Source organism: Ochotona curzoniae, unplaced genomic scaffold (genome assembly GCF_017591425.1).
Source record: "Ochotona curzoniae isolate NIBS_2020 unplaced genomic scaffold, NIBS_Ocur_1.0 patch305, whole genome shotgun sequence".
Taxonomy (NCBI): Eukaryota; Metazoa; Chordata; class Mammalia; order Lagomorpha; family Ochotonidae; genus Ochotona; species Ochotona curzoniae.
In genome coordinates, this window is record NW_024466868.1 from 66,954 (window position 1) to 79,666 (window position 12,713).

The window sequence follows — 12,713 nt, forward strand, 5'->3', positions numbered from 1 at the left end:
ACCTGCCCAGTCCCGGAGGCCTCCCCCCCTCGGTCTACTCACCCCGAAGGAAGCGGCCCCGAAACCCAGCAGGCCCGGGGAGGACGGCTCACCATGTGCCCATGGCGGCCGTCCGGGATCCAGGCATGAGACGCCCCGTCCTGAGACCCACCAGCTGCCAGGAGGCAGCTGGAGGTTTAAATAACCCAGGCCCAAGGTCGCGCCCCTCCGAAATCCCATTCACCGCCCCATGAAGGCGGCGGGTGGGCCCCGGACCTGCCCAGTCCCAGAGGCCTCCCCCCCTCGGTCTACTCACCCCGAAGGAAGCGGCCCCGAAACCCAGCAGGCCCGGGAACGGCTCACCATGTGCCCATGGCGGCCGTCCGGGATCCAGGCATGAGACGCCCCGTCCTGAGACCCACCAGCTGCCAGGAGGCAGCTGGAGGTTTAAATAACCCAGGCCCAAGGTCGCGCCCCTCCGAAATCCCATTCACTGCCCCATGAAGGCGGCGGGTGGGCCCCGGACCTGCCCAGTCCCGGAGGCCTCCCCCCCTCGGTCTACTCACCCCGAAGGAAGCGGCCCCCGAAACCCAGCAGGCCCGGGGAGGACGGCTCACCATGTGCCCATGGCGGCCGTCCGGGATCCAGGCATGAGACGCCCCGTCCTGAGACCCACCAGCTGCCAGGAGGCAGCTGGAGGTTTAAATAACCCAGGCCCAAGGTCGCGCCCCTCCGAAATCCCATTCACCGCCCCATGAAGGCGGCGGGTGGGCCCCGGACCTGCCCAGTCCCAGAGGCCTCCCCCCCTCGGTCTACTCACCCCGAAGGAAGCGGCCCCCGAAACCCAGCAGGCCCGGGGAGGACGGCTCACCATGTGCCCATGGCGGCCGTCCGGGATCCAGGCATGAGACGCCCCGTCCTGAGACCCACCAGCTGCCAGGAGGCAGCTGGAGGTTTAAATAACCCAGGCCCAAGGTCGCGCCCCTCCGAAATCCCATTCACTGCCCCATGAAGGCGGCGGGTGGGCCCCGGACCTGCCCAGTCCCGGAGGCCTCCCCCCCTCGGTCTACTCACCCCGAAGGAAGCGGCCCCCGAAACCCAGCAGGCCCGGGGAGGACGGCTCACCATGTGCCCATGGCGGCCGTCCGGGATCCAGGCATGAGACGCCCCGTCCTGAGACCCACCAGCTGCCAGGAGGCAGCTGGAGGTTTAAATAACCCAGGCCCAAGGTCGCGCCCCTCCGAAATCCCATTCACCGCCCCATGAAGGCGGCGGGTGGGCCCCGGACCTGCCCAGTCCCAGAGGCCTCCCCCCCTCGGTCTACTCACCCCGAAGGAAGCGGCCCCCGAAACCCAGCAGGCCCGGGGAGGACGGCTCACCATGTGCCCATGGCGGCCGTCCGGGATCCAGGCATGAGACGCCCCGTCCTGAGACCCACCAGCTGCCAGGAGGCAGCTGGAGGTTTAAATAACCCAGGCCCAAGGTCGCGCCCCTCCGAAATCCCATTCACCGCCCCATGAAGGCGGCGGGTGGGCCCCGGACCTGCCCAGTCCCGGAGGCCTCCCCCCCTCGGTCTACTCACCCCGAAGGAAGCGGCCCCCGAAACCCAGCAGGCCCGGGGAGGACGGCTCACCATGTGCCCATGGCGGCCGTCCGGGATCCAGGCATGAGACGCCCCGTCCTGAGACCCACCAGCTGCCAGGAGGCAGCTGGAGGTTTAAATAACCCAGGCCCAAGGTCGCGCCCCTCCGAAATCCCATTCACCGCCCCATGAAGGCGGCGGGTGGGCCCCGGACCTGCCCAGTCCCGGAGGCCTCCCCCCCTCGGTCTACTCACCCCGAAGGAAGCGGCCCCCGAAACCCAGCAGGCCCGGGGAGGACGGCTCACCATGTGCCCATGGCGGCCGTCCGGGATCCAGGCATGAGACGCCCCGTCCTGAGACCCACCAGCTGCCAGGAGGCAGCTGGAGGTTTAAATAACCCAGGCCCAAGGTCGCGCCCCTCCGAAATCCCATTCACTGCCCCATGAAGGCGGCGGGTGGGCCCCGGACCTGCCCAGTCCCAGAGGCCTCCCCCCCTCGGTCTACTCACCCCGAAGGAAGCGGCCCCCGAAACCCAGCAGGCCCGGGGAGGACGGCTCACCATGTGCCCATGGCGGCCGTCCGGGATCCAGGCATGAGACGCCCCGTCCTGAGACCCACCAGCTGCCAGGAGGCAGCTGGAGGTTTAAATAACCCAGGCCCAAGGTCGCGCCCCTCCGAAATCCCATTCACCGCCCCATGAAGGCGGCGGGTGGGCCCCGGACCTGCCCAGTCCCGGAGGCCTCCCCCCCTCGGTCTACTCACCCCGAAGGAAGCGGCCCCCGAAACCCAGCAGGCCCGGGGAGGACGGCTCACCATGTGCCCATGGCGGCCGTCCGGGATCCAGGCATGAGACGCCCCGTCCTGAGACCCACCAGCTACCAGGAGGCAGCTGGAGGTTTAAATAACCCAGGCCCAAGGTCGCGCCCCTCCCAAATCCCATTCACCGCCCCATGAAGGCGGCGGGTGGGCCCCGGACCTGCCCAGTCCCGGGGCTCCCCCCCTCGGTCTACTCACCCCGAAGGAAGCGGCCCCCGAAACCCAGCAGGCCCGGGGAGGACGGCTCACCATGTGCCCATGGCGGCCGTCCGGGATCCAGGCATGAGACGCCCCGTCCTGAGACCCACCAGCTGCCAGGAGGCAGCTGGAGGTTTAAATAACCCAGGCCCAAGGTCGCGCCCCTCCGAAATCCCATTCACCGCCCCATGAAGGCGGCGGGTGGGCCCCGGACCTGCCCAGTCCCAGAGGCCTCCCCCCCTCGGTCTACTCACCCCGAAGGAAGCGGCCCCCGAAACCCAGCAGGCCCGGGGAGGACGGCTCACCATGTGCCCATGGCGGCCGTCCGGGATCCAGGCATGAGACGCCCCGTCCTGAGACCCACCAGCTGCCAGGAGGCAGCTGGAGGTTTAAATAACCCAGGCCCAAGGTCGCGCCCCTCCGAAATCCCATTCACCGCCCCATGAAGGCGGCGGGTGGGCCCGGACCTGCCCAGTCCCAGAGGCCTCCCCCCCTCGGTCTACTCACCCCGAAGGAAGCGGCCCCCGAAACCCAGCAGGCCCGGGGAGGACGGCTCACCATGTGCCCATGGCGGCCGTCCGGGATCCAGGCATGAGACGCCCCGTCCTGAGACCCACCAGCTGCCAGGAGGCAGCTGGAGGTTTAAATAACCCAGGCCCAAGGTCGCGCCCCTCCGAAATCCCATTCACCGCCCCATGAAGGCGGCGGGTGGGCCCGGACCTGCCCAGTCCCAGAGGCCTCCCCCCCTCGGTCTACTCACCCCGAAGGAAGCGGCCCCCGAAACCCAGCAGGCCCGGGGAGGACGGCTCACCATGTGCCCATGGCGGCCGTCCGGGATCCAGGCATGAGACGCCCCGTCCTGAGACCCACCAGCTGCCAGGAGGCAGCTGGAGGTTTAAATAACCCAGGCCCAAGGTCGCGCCCCTCCGAAATCCCATTCACCGCCCCATGAAGGCGGCGGGTGGGCCCCGGACCTGCCCAGTCCCAGAGGCCTCCCCCCCTCGGTCTACTCACCCCGAAGGAAGCGGCCCCCGAAACCCAGCAGGCCCGGGGAGGACGGCTCACCATGTGCCCATGGCGGCCGTCCGGGATCCAGGCATGAGACGCCCCGTCCTGAGACCCACCAGCTGCCAGGAGGCAGCTGGAGGTTTAAATAACCCAGGCCCAAGGTCGCGCCCCTCCGAAATCCCATTCACTGCCCCATGAAGGCGGCGGGTGGGCCCCGGACCTGCCCAGTCCCAGAGGCCTCCCCCCCTCGGTCTACTCACCCCGAAGGAAGCGGCCCCCGAAACCCAGCAGGCCCGGGGAGGACGGCTCACCATGTGCCCATGGCGGCCGTCCGGGATCCAGGCATGAGACGCCCCGTCCTGAGACCCACCAGCTGCCAGGAGGCAGCTGGAGGTTTAAATAACCCAGGCCCAAGGTCGCGCCCCTCCGAAATCCCATTCACCGCCCCATGAAGGCGGCGGGTGGGCCCCGGACCTGCCGGGTCCCAGAGGCCTCCCCCCTCGGTCTACTCACCCCGAAGGAAGCGGCCCCCGAAACCCAGCAGGCCCGGGGAGGACGGCTCACCATGTGCCCATGGCGGCCGTCCGGGATCCAGGCATGAGACGCCCCGTCCTGAGACCCACCAGCTGCCAGGAGGCAGCTGGAGGTTTAAATAACCCAGGCCCAAGGTCGCGCCCCTCCGAAATCCCATTCACTGCCCCATGAAGGCGGCGGGTGGGCCCCGGACCTGCCCAGTCCCGGAGGCCTCCCCCCCTCGGTCTACTCACCCCGAAGGAAGCGGCCCCCGAAACCCAGCAGGCCCGGGGAGGACGGCTCACCATGTGCCCATGGCGGCCGTCCGGGATCCAGGCATGAGACGCCCCGTCCTGAGACCCACCAGCTGCCAGGAGGCAGCTGGAGGTTTAAATAACCCAGGCCCAAGGTCGCGCCCCTCCGAAATCCCATTCACCGCCCCATGAAGGCGGCGGGTGGGCCCCGGACCTGCCCAGTCCCGGAGGCCTCCCCCCCTCGGTCTACTCACCCCGAAGGAAGCGGCCCCCGAAACCCAGCAGGCCCGGGGAGGACGGCTCACCATGTGCCCATGGCGGCCGTCCGGGATCCAGGCATGAGACGCCCCGTCCTGAGACCCACCAGCTGCCAGGAGGCAGCTGGAGGTTTAAATAACCCAGGCCCAAGGTCGCGCCCCTCCGAAATCCCATTCACTGCCCCATGAAGGCGGCGGGTGGGTCCCGGACCTGCCCAGTCCCAGAGGCCTCCCCCCTCGGTCTACTCACCCCGAAGGAAGCGGCCCCCGAAACCCAGCAGGCCCGGGGAGGACGGCTCACCATGTGCCCATGGCGGCCGTCCGGGATCCAGGCATGAGACGCCCCGTCCTGAGACCCACCAGCTGCCAGGAGGCAGCTGGAGGTTTAAATAACCCAGGCCCAAGGTCGCGCCCCTCCGAAATCCCATTCACCGCCCCATGAAGGCGGCGGGTGGGCCCCGGACCTGCCCAGTCCCAGAGGCCTCCCCCCTCGGTCTACTCACCCCGAAGGAAGCGGCCCCCGAAACCCAGCAGGCCCGGGGAGGACGGCTCACCATGTGCCCATGGCGGCCGTCCGGGATCCAGGCATGAGACGCCCCGTCCTGAGACCCACCAGCTGCCAGGAGGCAGCTGGAGGTTTAAATAACCCAGGCCCAAGGTCGCGCCCCTCCGAAATCCCATTCACCGCCCCATGAAGGCGGCGGGTGGGCCCCGGACCTGCCCAGTCCCGGAGGCCTCCCCCCCTCGGTCTACTCACCCCGAAGGAAGCGGCCCCCGAAACCCAGCAGGCCCGGGGAGGACGGCTCACCATGTGCCCATGGCAGCCGTCCGGGATCCAGGCATGAGACGCCCCGTCCTGAGACCCACCAGCTGCCAGGAGGCAGCTGGAGGTTTAAATAACCCAGGCCCAAGGTCGCGCCCCTCCGAAATCCCATTCACCGCCCCATGAAGGCGGCGGGTGGGCCCCGGACCTGCCCAGTCCCAGAGGCCTCCCCCCCTCGGTCTACTCACCCCGAAGGAAGCGGCCCCCGAAACCCAGCAGGCCCGGGGAGGACGGCTCACCATGTGCCCATGGCGGCCGTCCGGGATCCAGGCATGAGACGCCCCGTCCTGAGACCCACCAGCTGCCAGGAGGCAGCTGGAGGTTTAAATAACCCAGGCCCAAGGTCGCGCCCCTCCGAAATCCCATTCACCGCCCCATGAAGGCGGCGGGTGGGCCCCGGACCTGCCCAGTCCCAGAGGCCTCCCCCCCTCGGTCTACTCACCCCGAAGGAAGCGGCCCCCGAAACCCAGCAGGCCCGGGGAGGACGGCTCACCATGTGCCCATGGCGGCCGTCCGGGATCCAGGCATGAGACGCCCCGTCCTGAGACCCACCAGCTGCCAGGAGGCAGCTGGAGGTTTAAATAACCCAGGCCCAAGGTCGCGCCCCTCCGAAATCCCATTCACCGCCCCATGAAGGCGGCGGGTGGGCCCCGGACCTGCCCAGTCCCAGAGGCCTCCCCCCCTCGGTCTACTCACCCCGAAGGAAGCGGCCCCGAAACCCAGCAGGCCCGGGGAGGACGGCTCACCATGTGCCCATGGCGGCCGTCCGGGATCCAGGCATGAGACGCCCCGTCCTGAGACCCACCAGCTGCCAGGAGGCAGCTGGAGGTTTAAATAACCCAGGCCCAAGGTCGCGCCCCTCCGAAATCCCATTCACCGCCCCATGAAGGCGGCGGGTGGGCCCGGACCTGCCCAGTCCCGGAGGCCTCCCCCCCTCGGTCTACTCACCCCGAAGGAAGCGGCCCCCGAAACCCAGCAGGCCCGGGGAGGACGGCTCACCATGTGCCCATGGCGGCCGTCCGGGATCCAGGCATGAGACGCCCCGTCCTGAGACCCACCAGCTGCCAGGAGGCAGCTGGAGGTTTAAATAACCCAGGCCCAAGGTCGCGCCCCTCCGAAATCCCATTCACTGCCCCATGAAGGCGGCGGGTGGGCCCCGGACCTGCCCAGTCCCAGAGGCCTCCCCCCCTCGGTCTACTCACCCCGAAGGAAGCGGCCCCCGAAACCCAGCAGGCCCGGGGAGGACGGCTCACCATGTGCCCATGGCGGCCGTCCGGGATCCAGGCATGAGACGCCCCGTCCTGAGACCCACCAGCTGCCAGGAGGCAGCTGGAGGTTTAAATAACCCAGGCCCAAGGTCGCGCCCCTCCGAAATCCCATTCACCGCCCCATGAAGGCGGCGGGTGGGCCCCGGACCTGCCCAGTCCCAGAGGCCTCCCCCCTCGGTCTACTCACCCCGAAGGAAGCGGCCCCCGAAACCCAGCAGGCCCGGGGAGGACGGCTCACCATGTGCCCATGGCGGCCGTCCGGGATCCAGGCATGAGACGCCCCGTCCTGAGACCCACCAGCTGCCAGGAGGCAGCTGGAGGTTTAAATAACCCAGGCCCAAGGTCGCGCCCCTCCGAAATCCCATTCACCGCCCCATGAAGGCGGCGGGTGGGCCCCGGACCTGCCCAGTCCCAGAGGCCTCCCCCCCTCGGTCTACTCACCCCGAAGGAAGCGGCCCCGAAACCCAGCAGGCCCGGGGAGGACGGCTCACCATGTGCCCATGGCGGCCGTCCGGGATCCAGGCATGAGACACCCCGTCCTGAGACCCACCAGCTGCCAGGAGGCAGCTGGAGGTTTAAATAACCCAGGCCCAAGGTCGCGCCCCTCCCAAATCCCATTCACCGCCCCATGAAGGCGGCGGGTGGGCCCCGGACCTGCCCAGTCCCGGAGGCCTCCCCCCCTCGGTCTACTCACCCCGAAGGAAGCGGCCCCCGAAACCCAGCAGGCCGGGGAACGGCTCACCATGTGCCCATGGCGGCCGTCCGGGATCCAGGCATGAGACGCCCCGTCCTGAGACCCACCAGCTGCCAGGAGGCAGCTGGAGGTTTAAATAACCCAGGCCCAAGGTCGCGCCCCTCCGAAATCCCATTCACCGCCCCATGAAGGCGGCGGGTGGGCCCCGGACCTGCCCAGTCCCGGAGGCCTCCCCCCTCGGTCTACTCACCCCGAAGGAAGCGGCCCCCGAAACCCAGCAGGCCCGGGGAGGACGGCTCACCATGTGCCCATGGCGGCCGTCCGGGATCCAGGCATGAGACGCCCCGTCCTGAGACCCACCAGCTGCCAGGAGGCAGCTGGAGGTTTAAATAACCCAGGCCCAAGGTCGCGCCCCTCCCAAATCCCATTCACCGCCCAATGAGGGCGGCGGGTGGGTCCCGGACCTGCCCAGTCCCAGAGGCCTCCCCCCTCGGTCTACTCACCCCGAAGGAAGCAGCCCCCGGAACCCAGCAGGCCCGGGAACGGCTCACCATGTGCCCATGGCGGCCGTCCGGGATCCAGGCATGAGACGCCCCGTCCTGAGACCCACCAGCTGCCAGGAGGCAGCTGGAGGTTTAAATAACCCAGGCCCAAGGTCGCGCCCCTCCGAAATCCCATTCACTGCCCCATGAAGGCGGCGGGTGGGCCCGGACCTGCCCAGTCCCGGAGGCCTCCCCCCCTCGGTCTACTCACCCCGAAGGAAGCGGCCCCCGAAACCCAGCAGGCCCGGGGAGGACGGCTCACCATGTGCCCATGGCGGCCGTCCGGGATCCAGGCATGAGACGCCCCGTCCTGAGACCCACCAGCTGCCAGGAGGCAGCTGGAGGTTTAAATAACCCAGGCCCAAGGTCGCGCCCCTCCGAAATCCCATTCACCGCCCCATGAAGGCGGCGGGTGGGCCCCGGACCTGCCCAGTCCCAGAGGCCTCCCCCCCTCGGTCTACTCACCCCGAAGGAAGCGGCCCCCGAAACCCAGCAGGCCCGGGGAGGACGGCTCACCATGTGCCCATGGCGGCCGTCCGGGATCCAGGCATGAGACGCCCCGTCCTGAGACCCACCAGCTGCCAGGAGGCAGCTGGAGGTTTAAATAACCCAGGCCCAAGGTCGCGCCCCTCCGAAATCCCATTCACTGCCCCATGAAGGCGGCGGGTGGGCCCCGGACCTGCCCAGTCCCGGAGGCCTCCCCCCCTCGGTCTACTCACCCCGAAGGAAGCGGCCCCCGAAACCCAGCAGGCCCGGGGAGGACGGCTCACCATGTGCCCATGGCGGCCGTCCGGGATCCAGGCATGAGACGCCCCGTCCTGAGACCCACCAGCTGCCAGGAGGCAGCTGGAGGTTTAAATAACCCAGGCCCAAGGTCGCGCCCCTCCGAAATCCCATTCACCGCCCCATGAAGGCGGCGGGTGGGCCCCGGACCTGCCCAGTCCCAGAGGCCTCCCCCCTCGGTCTACTCACCCCGAAGGAAGCGGCCCCCGAAACCCAGCAGGCCCGGGGAGGACGGCTCACCATGTGCCCATGGCGGCCGTCCGGGATCCAGGCATGAGACGCCCCGTCCTGAGACCCACCAGCTGCCAGGAGGCAGCTGGAGGTTTAAATAACCCAGGCCCAAGGTCGCGCCCCTCCGAAATCCCATTCACTGCCCCATGAAGGCGGCGGGTGGGCCCCGGACCTGCCCAGTCCCGGAGGCCTCCCCCCCTCGGTCTACTCACCCCGAAGGAAGCGGCCCCGAAACCCAGCAGGCCCGGGGAGGACGGCTCACCATGTGCCCATGGCGGCCGTCCGGGATCCAGGCATGAGACGCCCCGTCCTGAGACCCACCAGCTGCCAGGAGGCAGCTGGAGGTTTAAATAACCCAGGCCCAAGGTCGCGCCCCTCCGAAATCCCATTCACCGCCCCATGAAGGCGGCGGGTGGGCCCCGGACCTGCCCAGTCCCAGAGGCCTCCCCCCCTCGGTCTACTCACCCCGAAGGAAGCGGCCCCCGAAACCCAGCAGGCGGGGGAGGACGGCTCACCATGTGCCCATGGCGGCCGTCCGGGATCCAGGCATGAGACGCCCCGTCCTGAGACCCACCAGCTGCCAGGAGGCAGCTGGAGGTTTAAATAACCCAGGCCCAAGGTCGCGCCCCTCCGAAATCCCATTCACCGCCCCATGAAGGCGGCGGGTGGGCCCCGGACCTGCCCAGTCCCGGAGGCCTCCCCCCCTCGGTCTACTCACCCCGAAGGAAGCGGCCCCCGAAACCCAGCAGGCCCGGGGAGGACGGCTCACCATGTGCCCATGGCGGCCGTCCGGGATCCAGGCATGAGACGCCCCGTCCTGAGACCCACCAGCTGCCAGGAGGCAGCTGGAGGTTTAAATAACCCAGGCCCAAGGTCGCGCCCCTCCGAAATCCCATTCACCGCCCCATGAAGGCGGCGGGTGGGCCCGGACCTGCCCAGTCCCGGAGGCCTCCCCCCCTCGGTCTACTCACCCCGAAGGAAGCGGCCCCCGAAACCCAGCAGGCCCGGGGAGGACGGCTCACCATGTGCCCATGGCGGCCGTCCGGGATCCAGGCATGAGACGCCCCGTCCTGAGACCCACCAGCTGCCAGGAGGCAGCTGGAGGTTTAAATAACCCAGGCCCAAGGTCGCGCCCCTCCGAAATCCCATTCACCGCCCCATGAAGGCGGCGGGTGGGCCCGGACCTGCCCAGTCCCGGAGGCCTCCCCCCCTCGGTCTACTCACCCCGAAGGAAGCGGCCCCCGAAACCCAGCAGGCCCGGGGAGGACGGCTCACCATGTGCCCATGGCAGCCGTCCGGGATCCAGGCATGAGACGCCCCGTCCTGAGACCCACCAGCTGCCAGGAGGCAGCTGGAGGTTTAAATAACCCAGGCCCAAGGTCGCGCCCCTCCGAAATCCCATTCACCGCCCCATGAAGGCGGCGGGTGGGCCCCGGACCTGCCCAGTCCCAGAGGCCTCCCCCCCTCGGTCTACTCACCCCGAAGGAAGCGGCCCCCGAAACCCAGCAGGCCCGGGGAGGACGGCTCACCATGTGCCCATGGCGGCCGTCCGGGATCCAGGCATGAGACGCCCCGTCCTGAGACCCACCAGCTGCCAGGAGGCAGCTGGAGGTTTAAATAACCCAGGCCCAAGGTCGCGCCCCTCCGAAATCCCATTCACCGCCCCATGAAGGCGGCGGGTGGGCCCCGGACCTGCCCAGTCCCAGAGGCCTCCCCCCTCTCGGTCTACTCACCCCGAAGGAAGCGGCCCCCGAAACCCAGCAGGCCCGGGGAGGACGGCTCACCATGTGCCCATGGCGGCCGTCCGGGATCCAGGCATGAGACGCCCCGTCCTGAGACCCACCAGCTGCCAGGAGGCAGCTGGAGGTTTAAATAACCCAGGCCCAAGGTCGCGCCCCTCCGAAATCCCATTCACCGCCCCATGAAGGCGGCGGGTGGGCCCCGGACCTGCCCAGTCCCAGAGGCCTCCCCCCCTCGGTCTACTCACCCCGAAGGAAGCGGCCCCCGAAACCCAGCAGGCCCGGGGAGGACGGCTCACCATGTGCCCATGGCGGCCGTCCGGGATCCAGGCATGAGACGCCCCGTCCTGAGACCCACCAGCTGCCAGGAGGCAGCTGGAGGTTTAAATAACCCAGGCCCAAGGTCGCGCCCCTCCCAAATCCCATTCACCGCCCCATGAAGGCGGCGGGTGGGCCCCGGACCTGCCCAGTCCCGGAGGCCTCCCCCCCTCGGTCTACTCACCCCGAAGGAAGCGGCCCCCGAAACCCAGCAGGCCCGGGGAGGACGGCTCACCATGTGCCCATGGCGGCCGTCCGGGATCCAGGCATGAGACGCCCCGTCCTGAGACCCACCAGCTGCCAGGAGGCAGCTGGAGGTTTAAATAACCCAGGCCCAAGGTCGCGCCCCTCCGAAATCCCATTCACCGCCCCATGAAGGCGGCGGGTGGGCCCCGGACCTGCCCAGTCCCGGAGGCCTCCCCCCCTCGGTCTACTCACCCCGAAGGAAGCGGCCCCCGAAACCCAGCAGGCCCGGGGAGGACGGCTCACCATGTGCCCATGGCGGCCGTCCGGGATCCAGGCATGAGACGCCCGTCCTGAGACCCACCAGGGTTTTCATTTTCAAAAGCTCCATTCACTCTCCATGTCTGTTGTCACAGCTTTGGTGCTCACGTGACATAAATGCAAATCAGAAATTAAACCAATTAATAGCTACCTTGAAAGTTGAGTAATCTTCATTTTCCCTATGCACTTCTCTCTACCCTCACCATCTTCAACTGTAACATCTGCTGTTTTAGAAATGGAAAATCTATGATTAATTCAGTCACACATGATTGAACACTTTGTTGCTATTTAACTAGTCAGTATTTTAATTTGTATCTCAAAAACAAACCAAAATATTTCCCAATGTAAAATTACTTCCGTAGATCATTTCCACACTATTTCATTTTTCTTTAATATACACCTGCTTGGAGTCTCTCAACTGCAATTTAATCTGCATGGAACCAATTTCAAAAATTTGAGCAAAACATACTTTGGAGTTAACTGATCCAGACAACTGGTATCTCAAAAATGTCACATCCGCACCAAGTCTCCTTAACCAAGCCTAACACTCGGGCAGCACACAGGCTTTCCCAAAACTCTCAGTGTTTAACTCCTCAAAAATGAGGATCATCTCCGGCAGGCTCTTGTGTTAAAGTGGAGTCTTAATGCTTGTGACAATCTCTTCAACTATTTTTATTTTGGTTACATTACCATTCAATATTCATGTTTTAGAAAAATAGATTCTCCATCCACTGCCTTACTCCTCAGATGCCAGCTATAGCTGCAGCTGGGCCCAACCAGGAGTCAGAAATTCCATCTGGCCTCGCACTTGGAGGCAAGGACTCAAGCATTCCAGCCGTGGTCGGCTGCTTCCCAGCTGCACAGAAGTTACCTGAGAAGCAGAGACAGGTCTTGAACCTGCGATGCTAACATGGATGCACGCATCCAGAGAGATTTCGTCACAGCTGCATCCCCGTATGCACCCCATGCTACCATTCTTAGGTGGAGTATCTTACTTTTTAATGTTTTCCTCAAACCAATCTCCTAAACATAACTATTTGAAACTAACTCACGCACTCAAGAAAACTAAAATTAAGCCAAGAAAAGGCAGAAAATCTAAAATCAAATAACTGTTAAACCAAGTATTATGTTAAAAAAAAATACGCCTGGCATTGTCTTCCTCATAAATGTTCTAGGAACTATGCATTTCTAAAGCATTTCCATC

At 66.5% G+C, this 12,713-nt stretch overlaps 1 protein-coding gene across 8 annotated transcripts in view; it reads left to right on the top strand.

Annotated features, from left to right (window-relative positions):
- Positions 1-12,713, top strand: part of LOC121167073 (transient receptor potential cation channel subfamily M member 3) — a 164,445-nt gene that overhangs the window by 65,713 nt on the left and 86,019 nt on the right. The window lies entirely within an intron of this gene.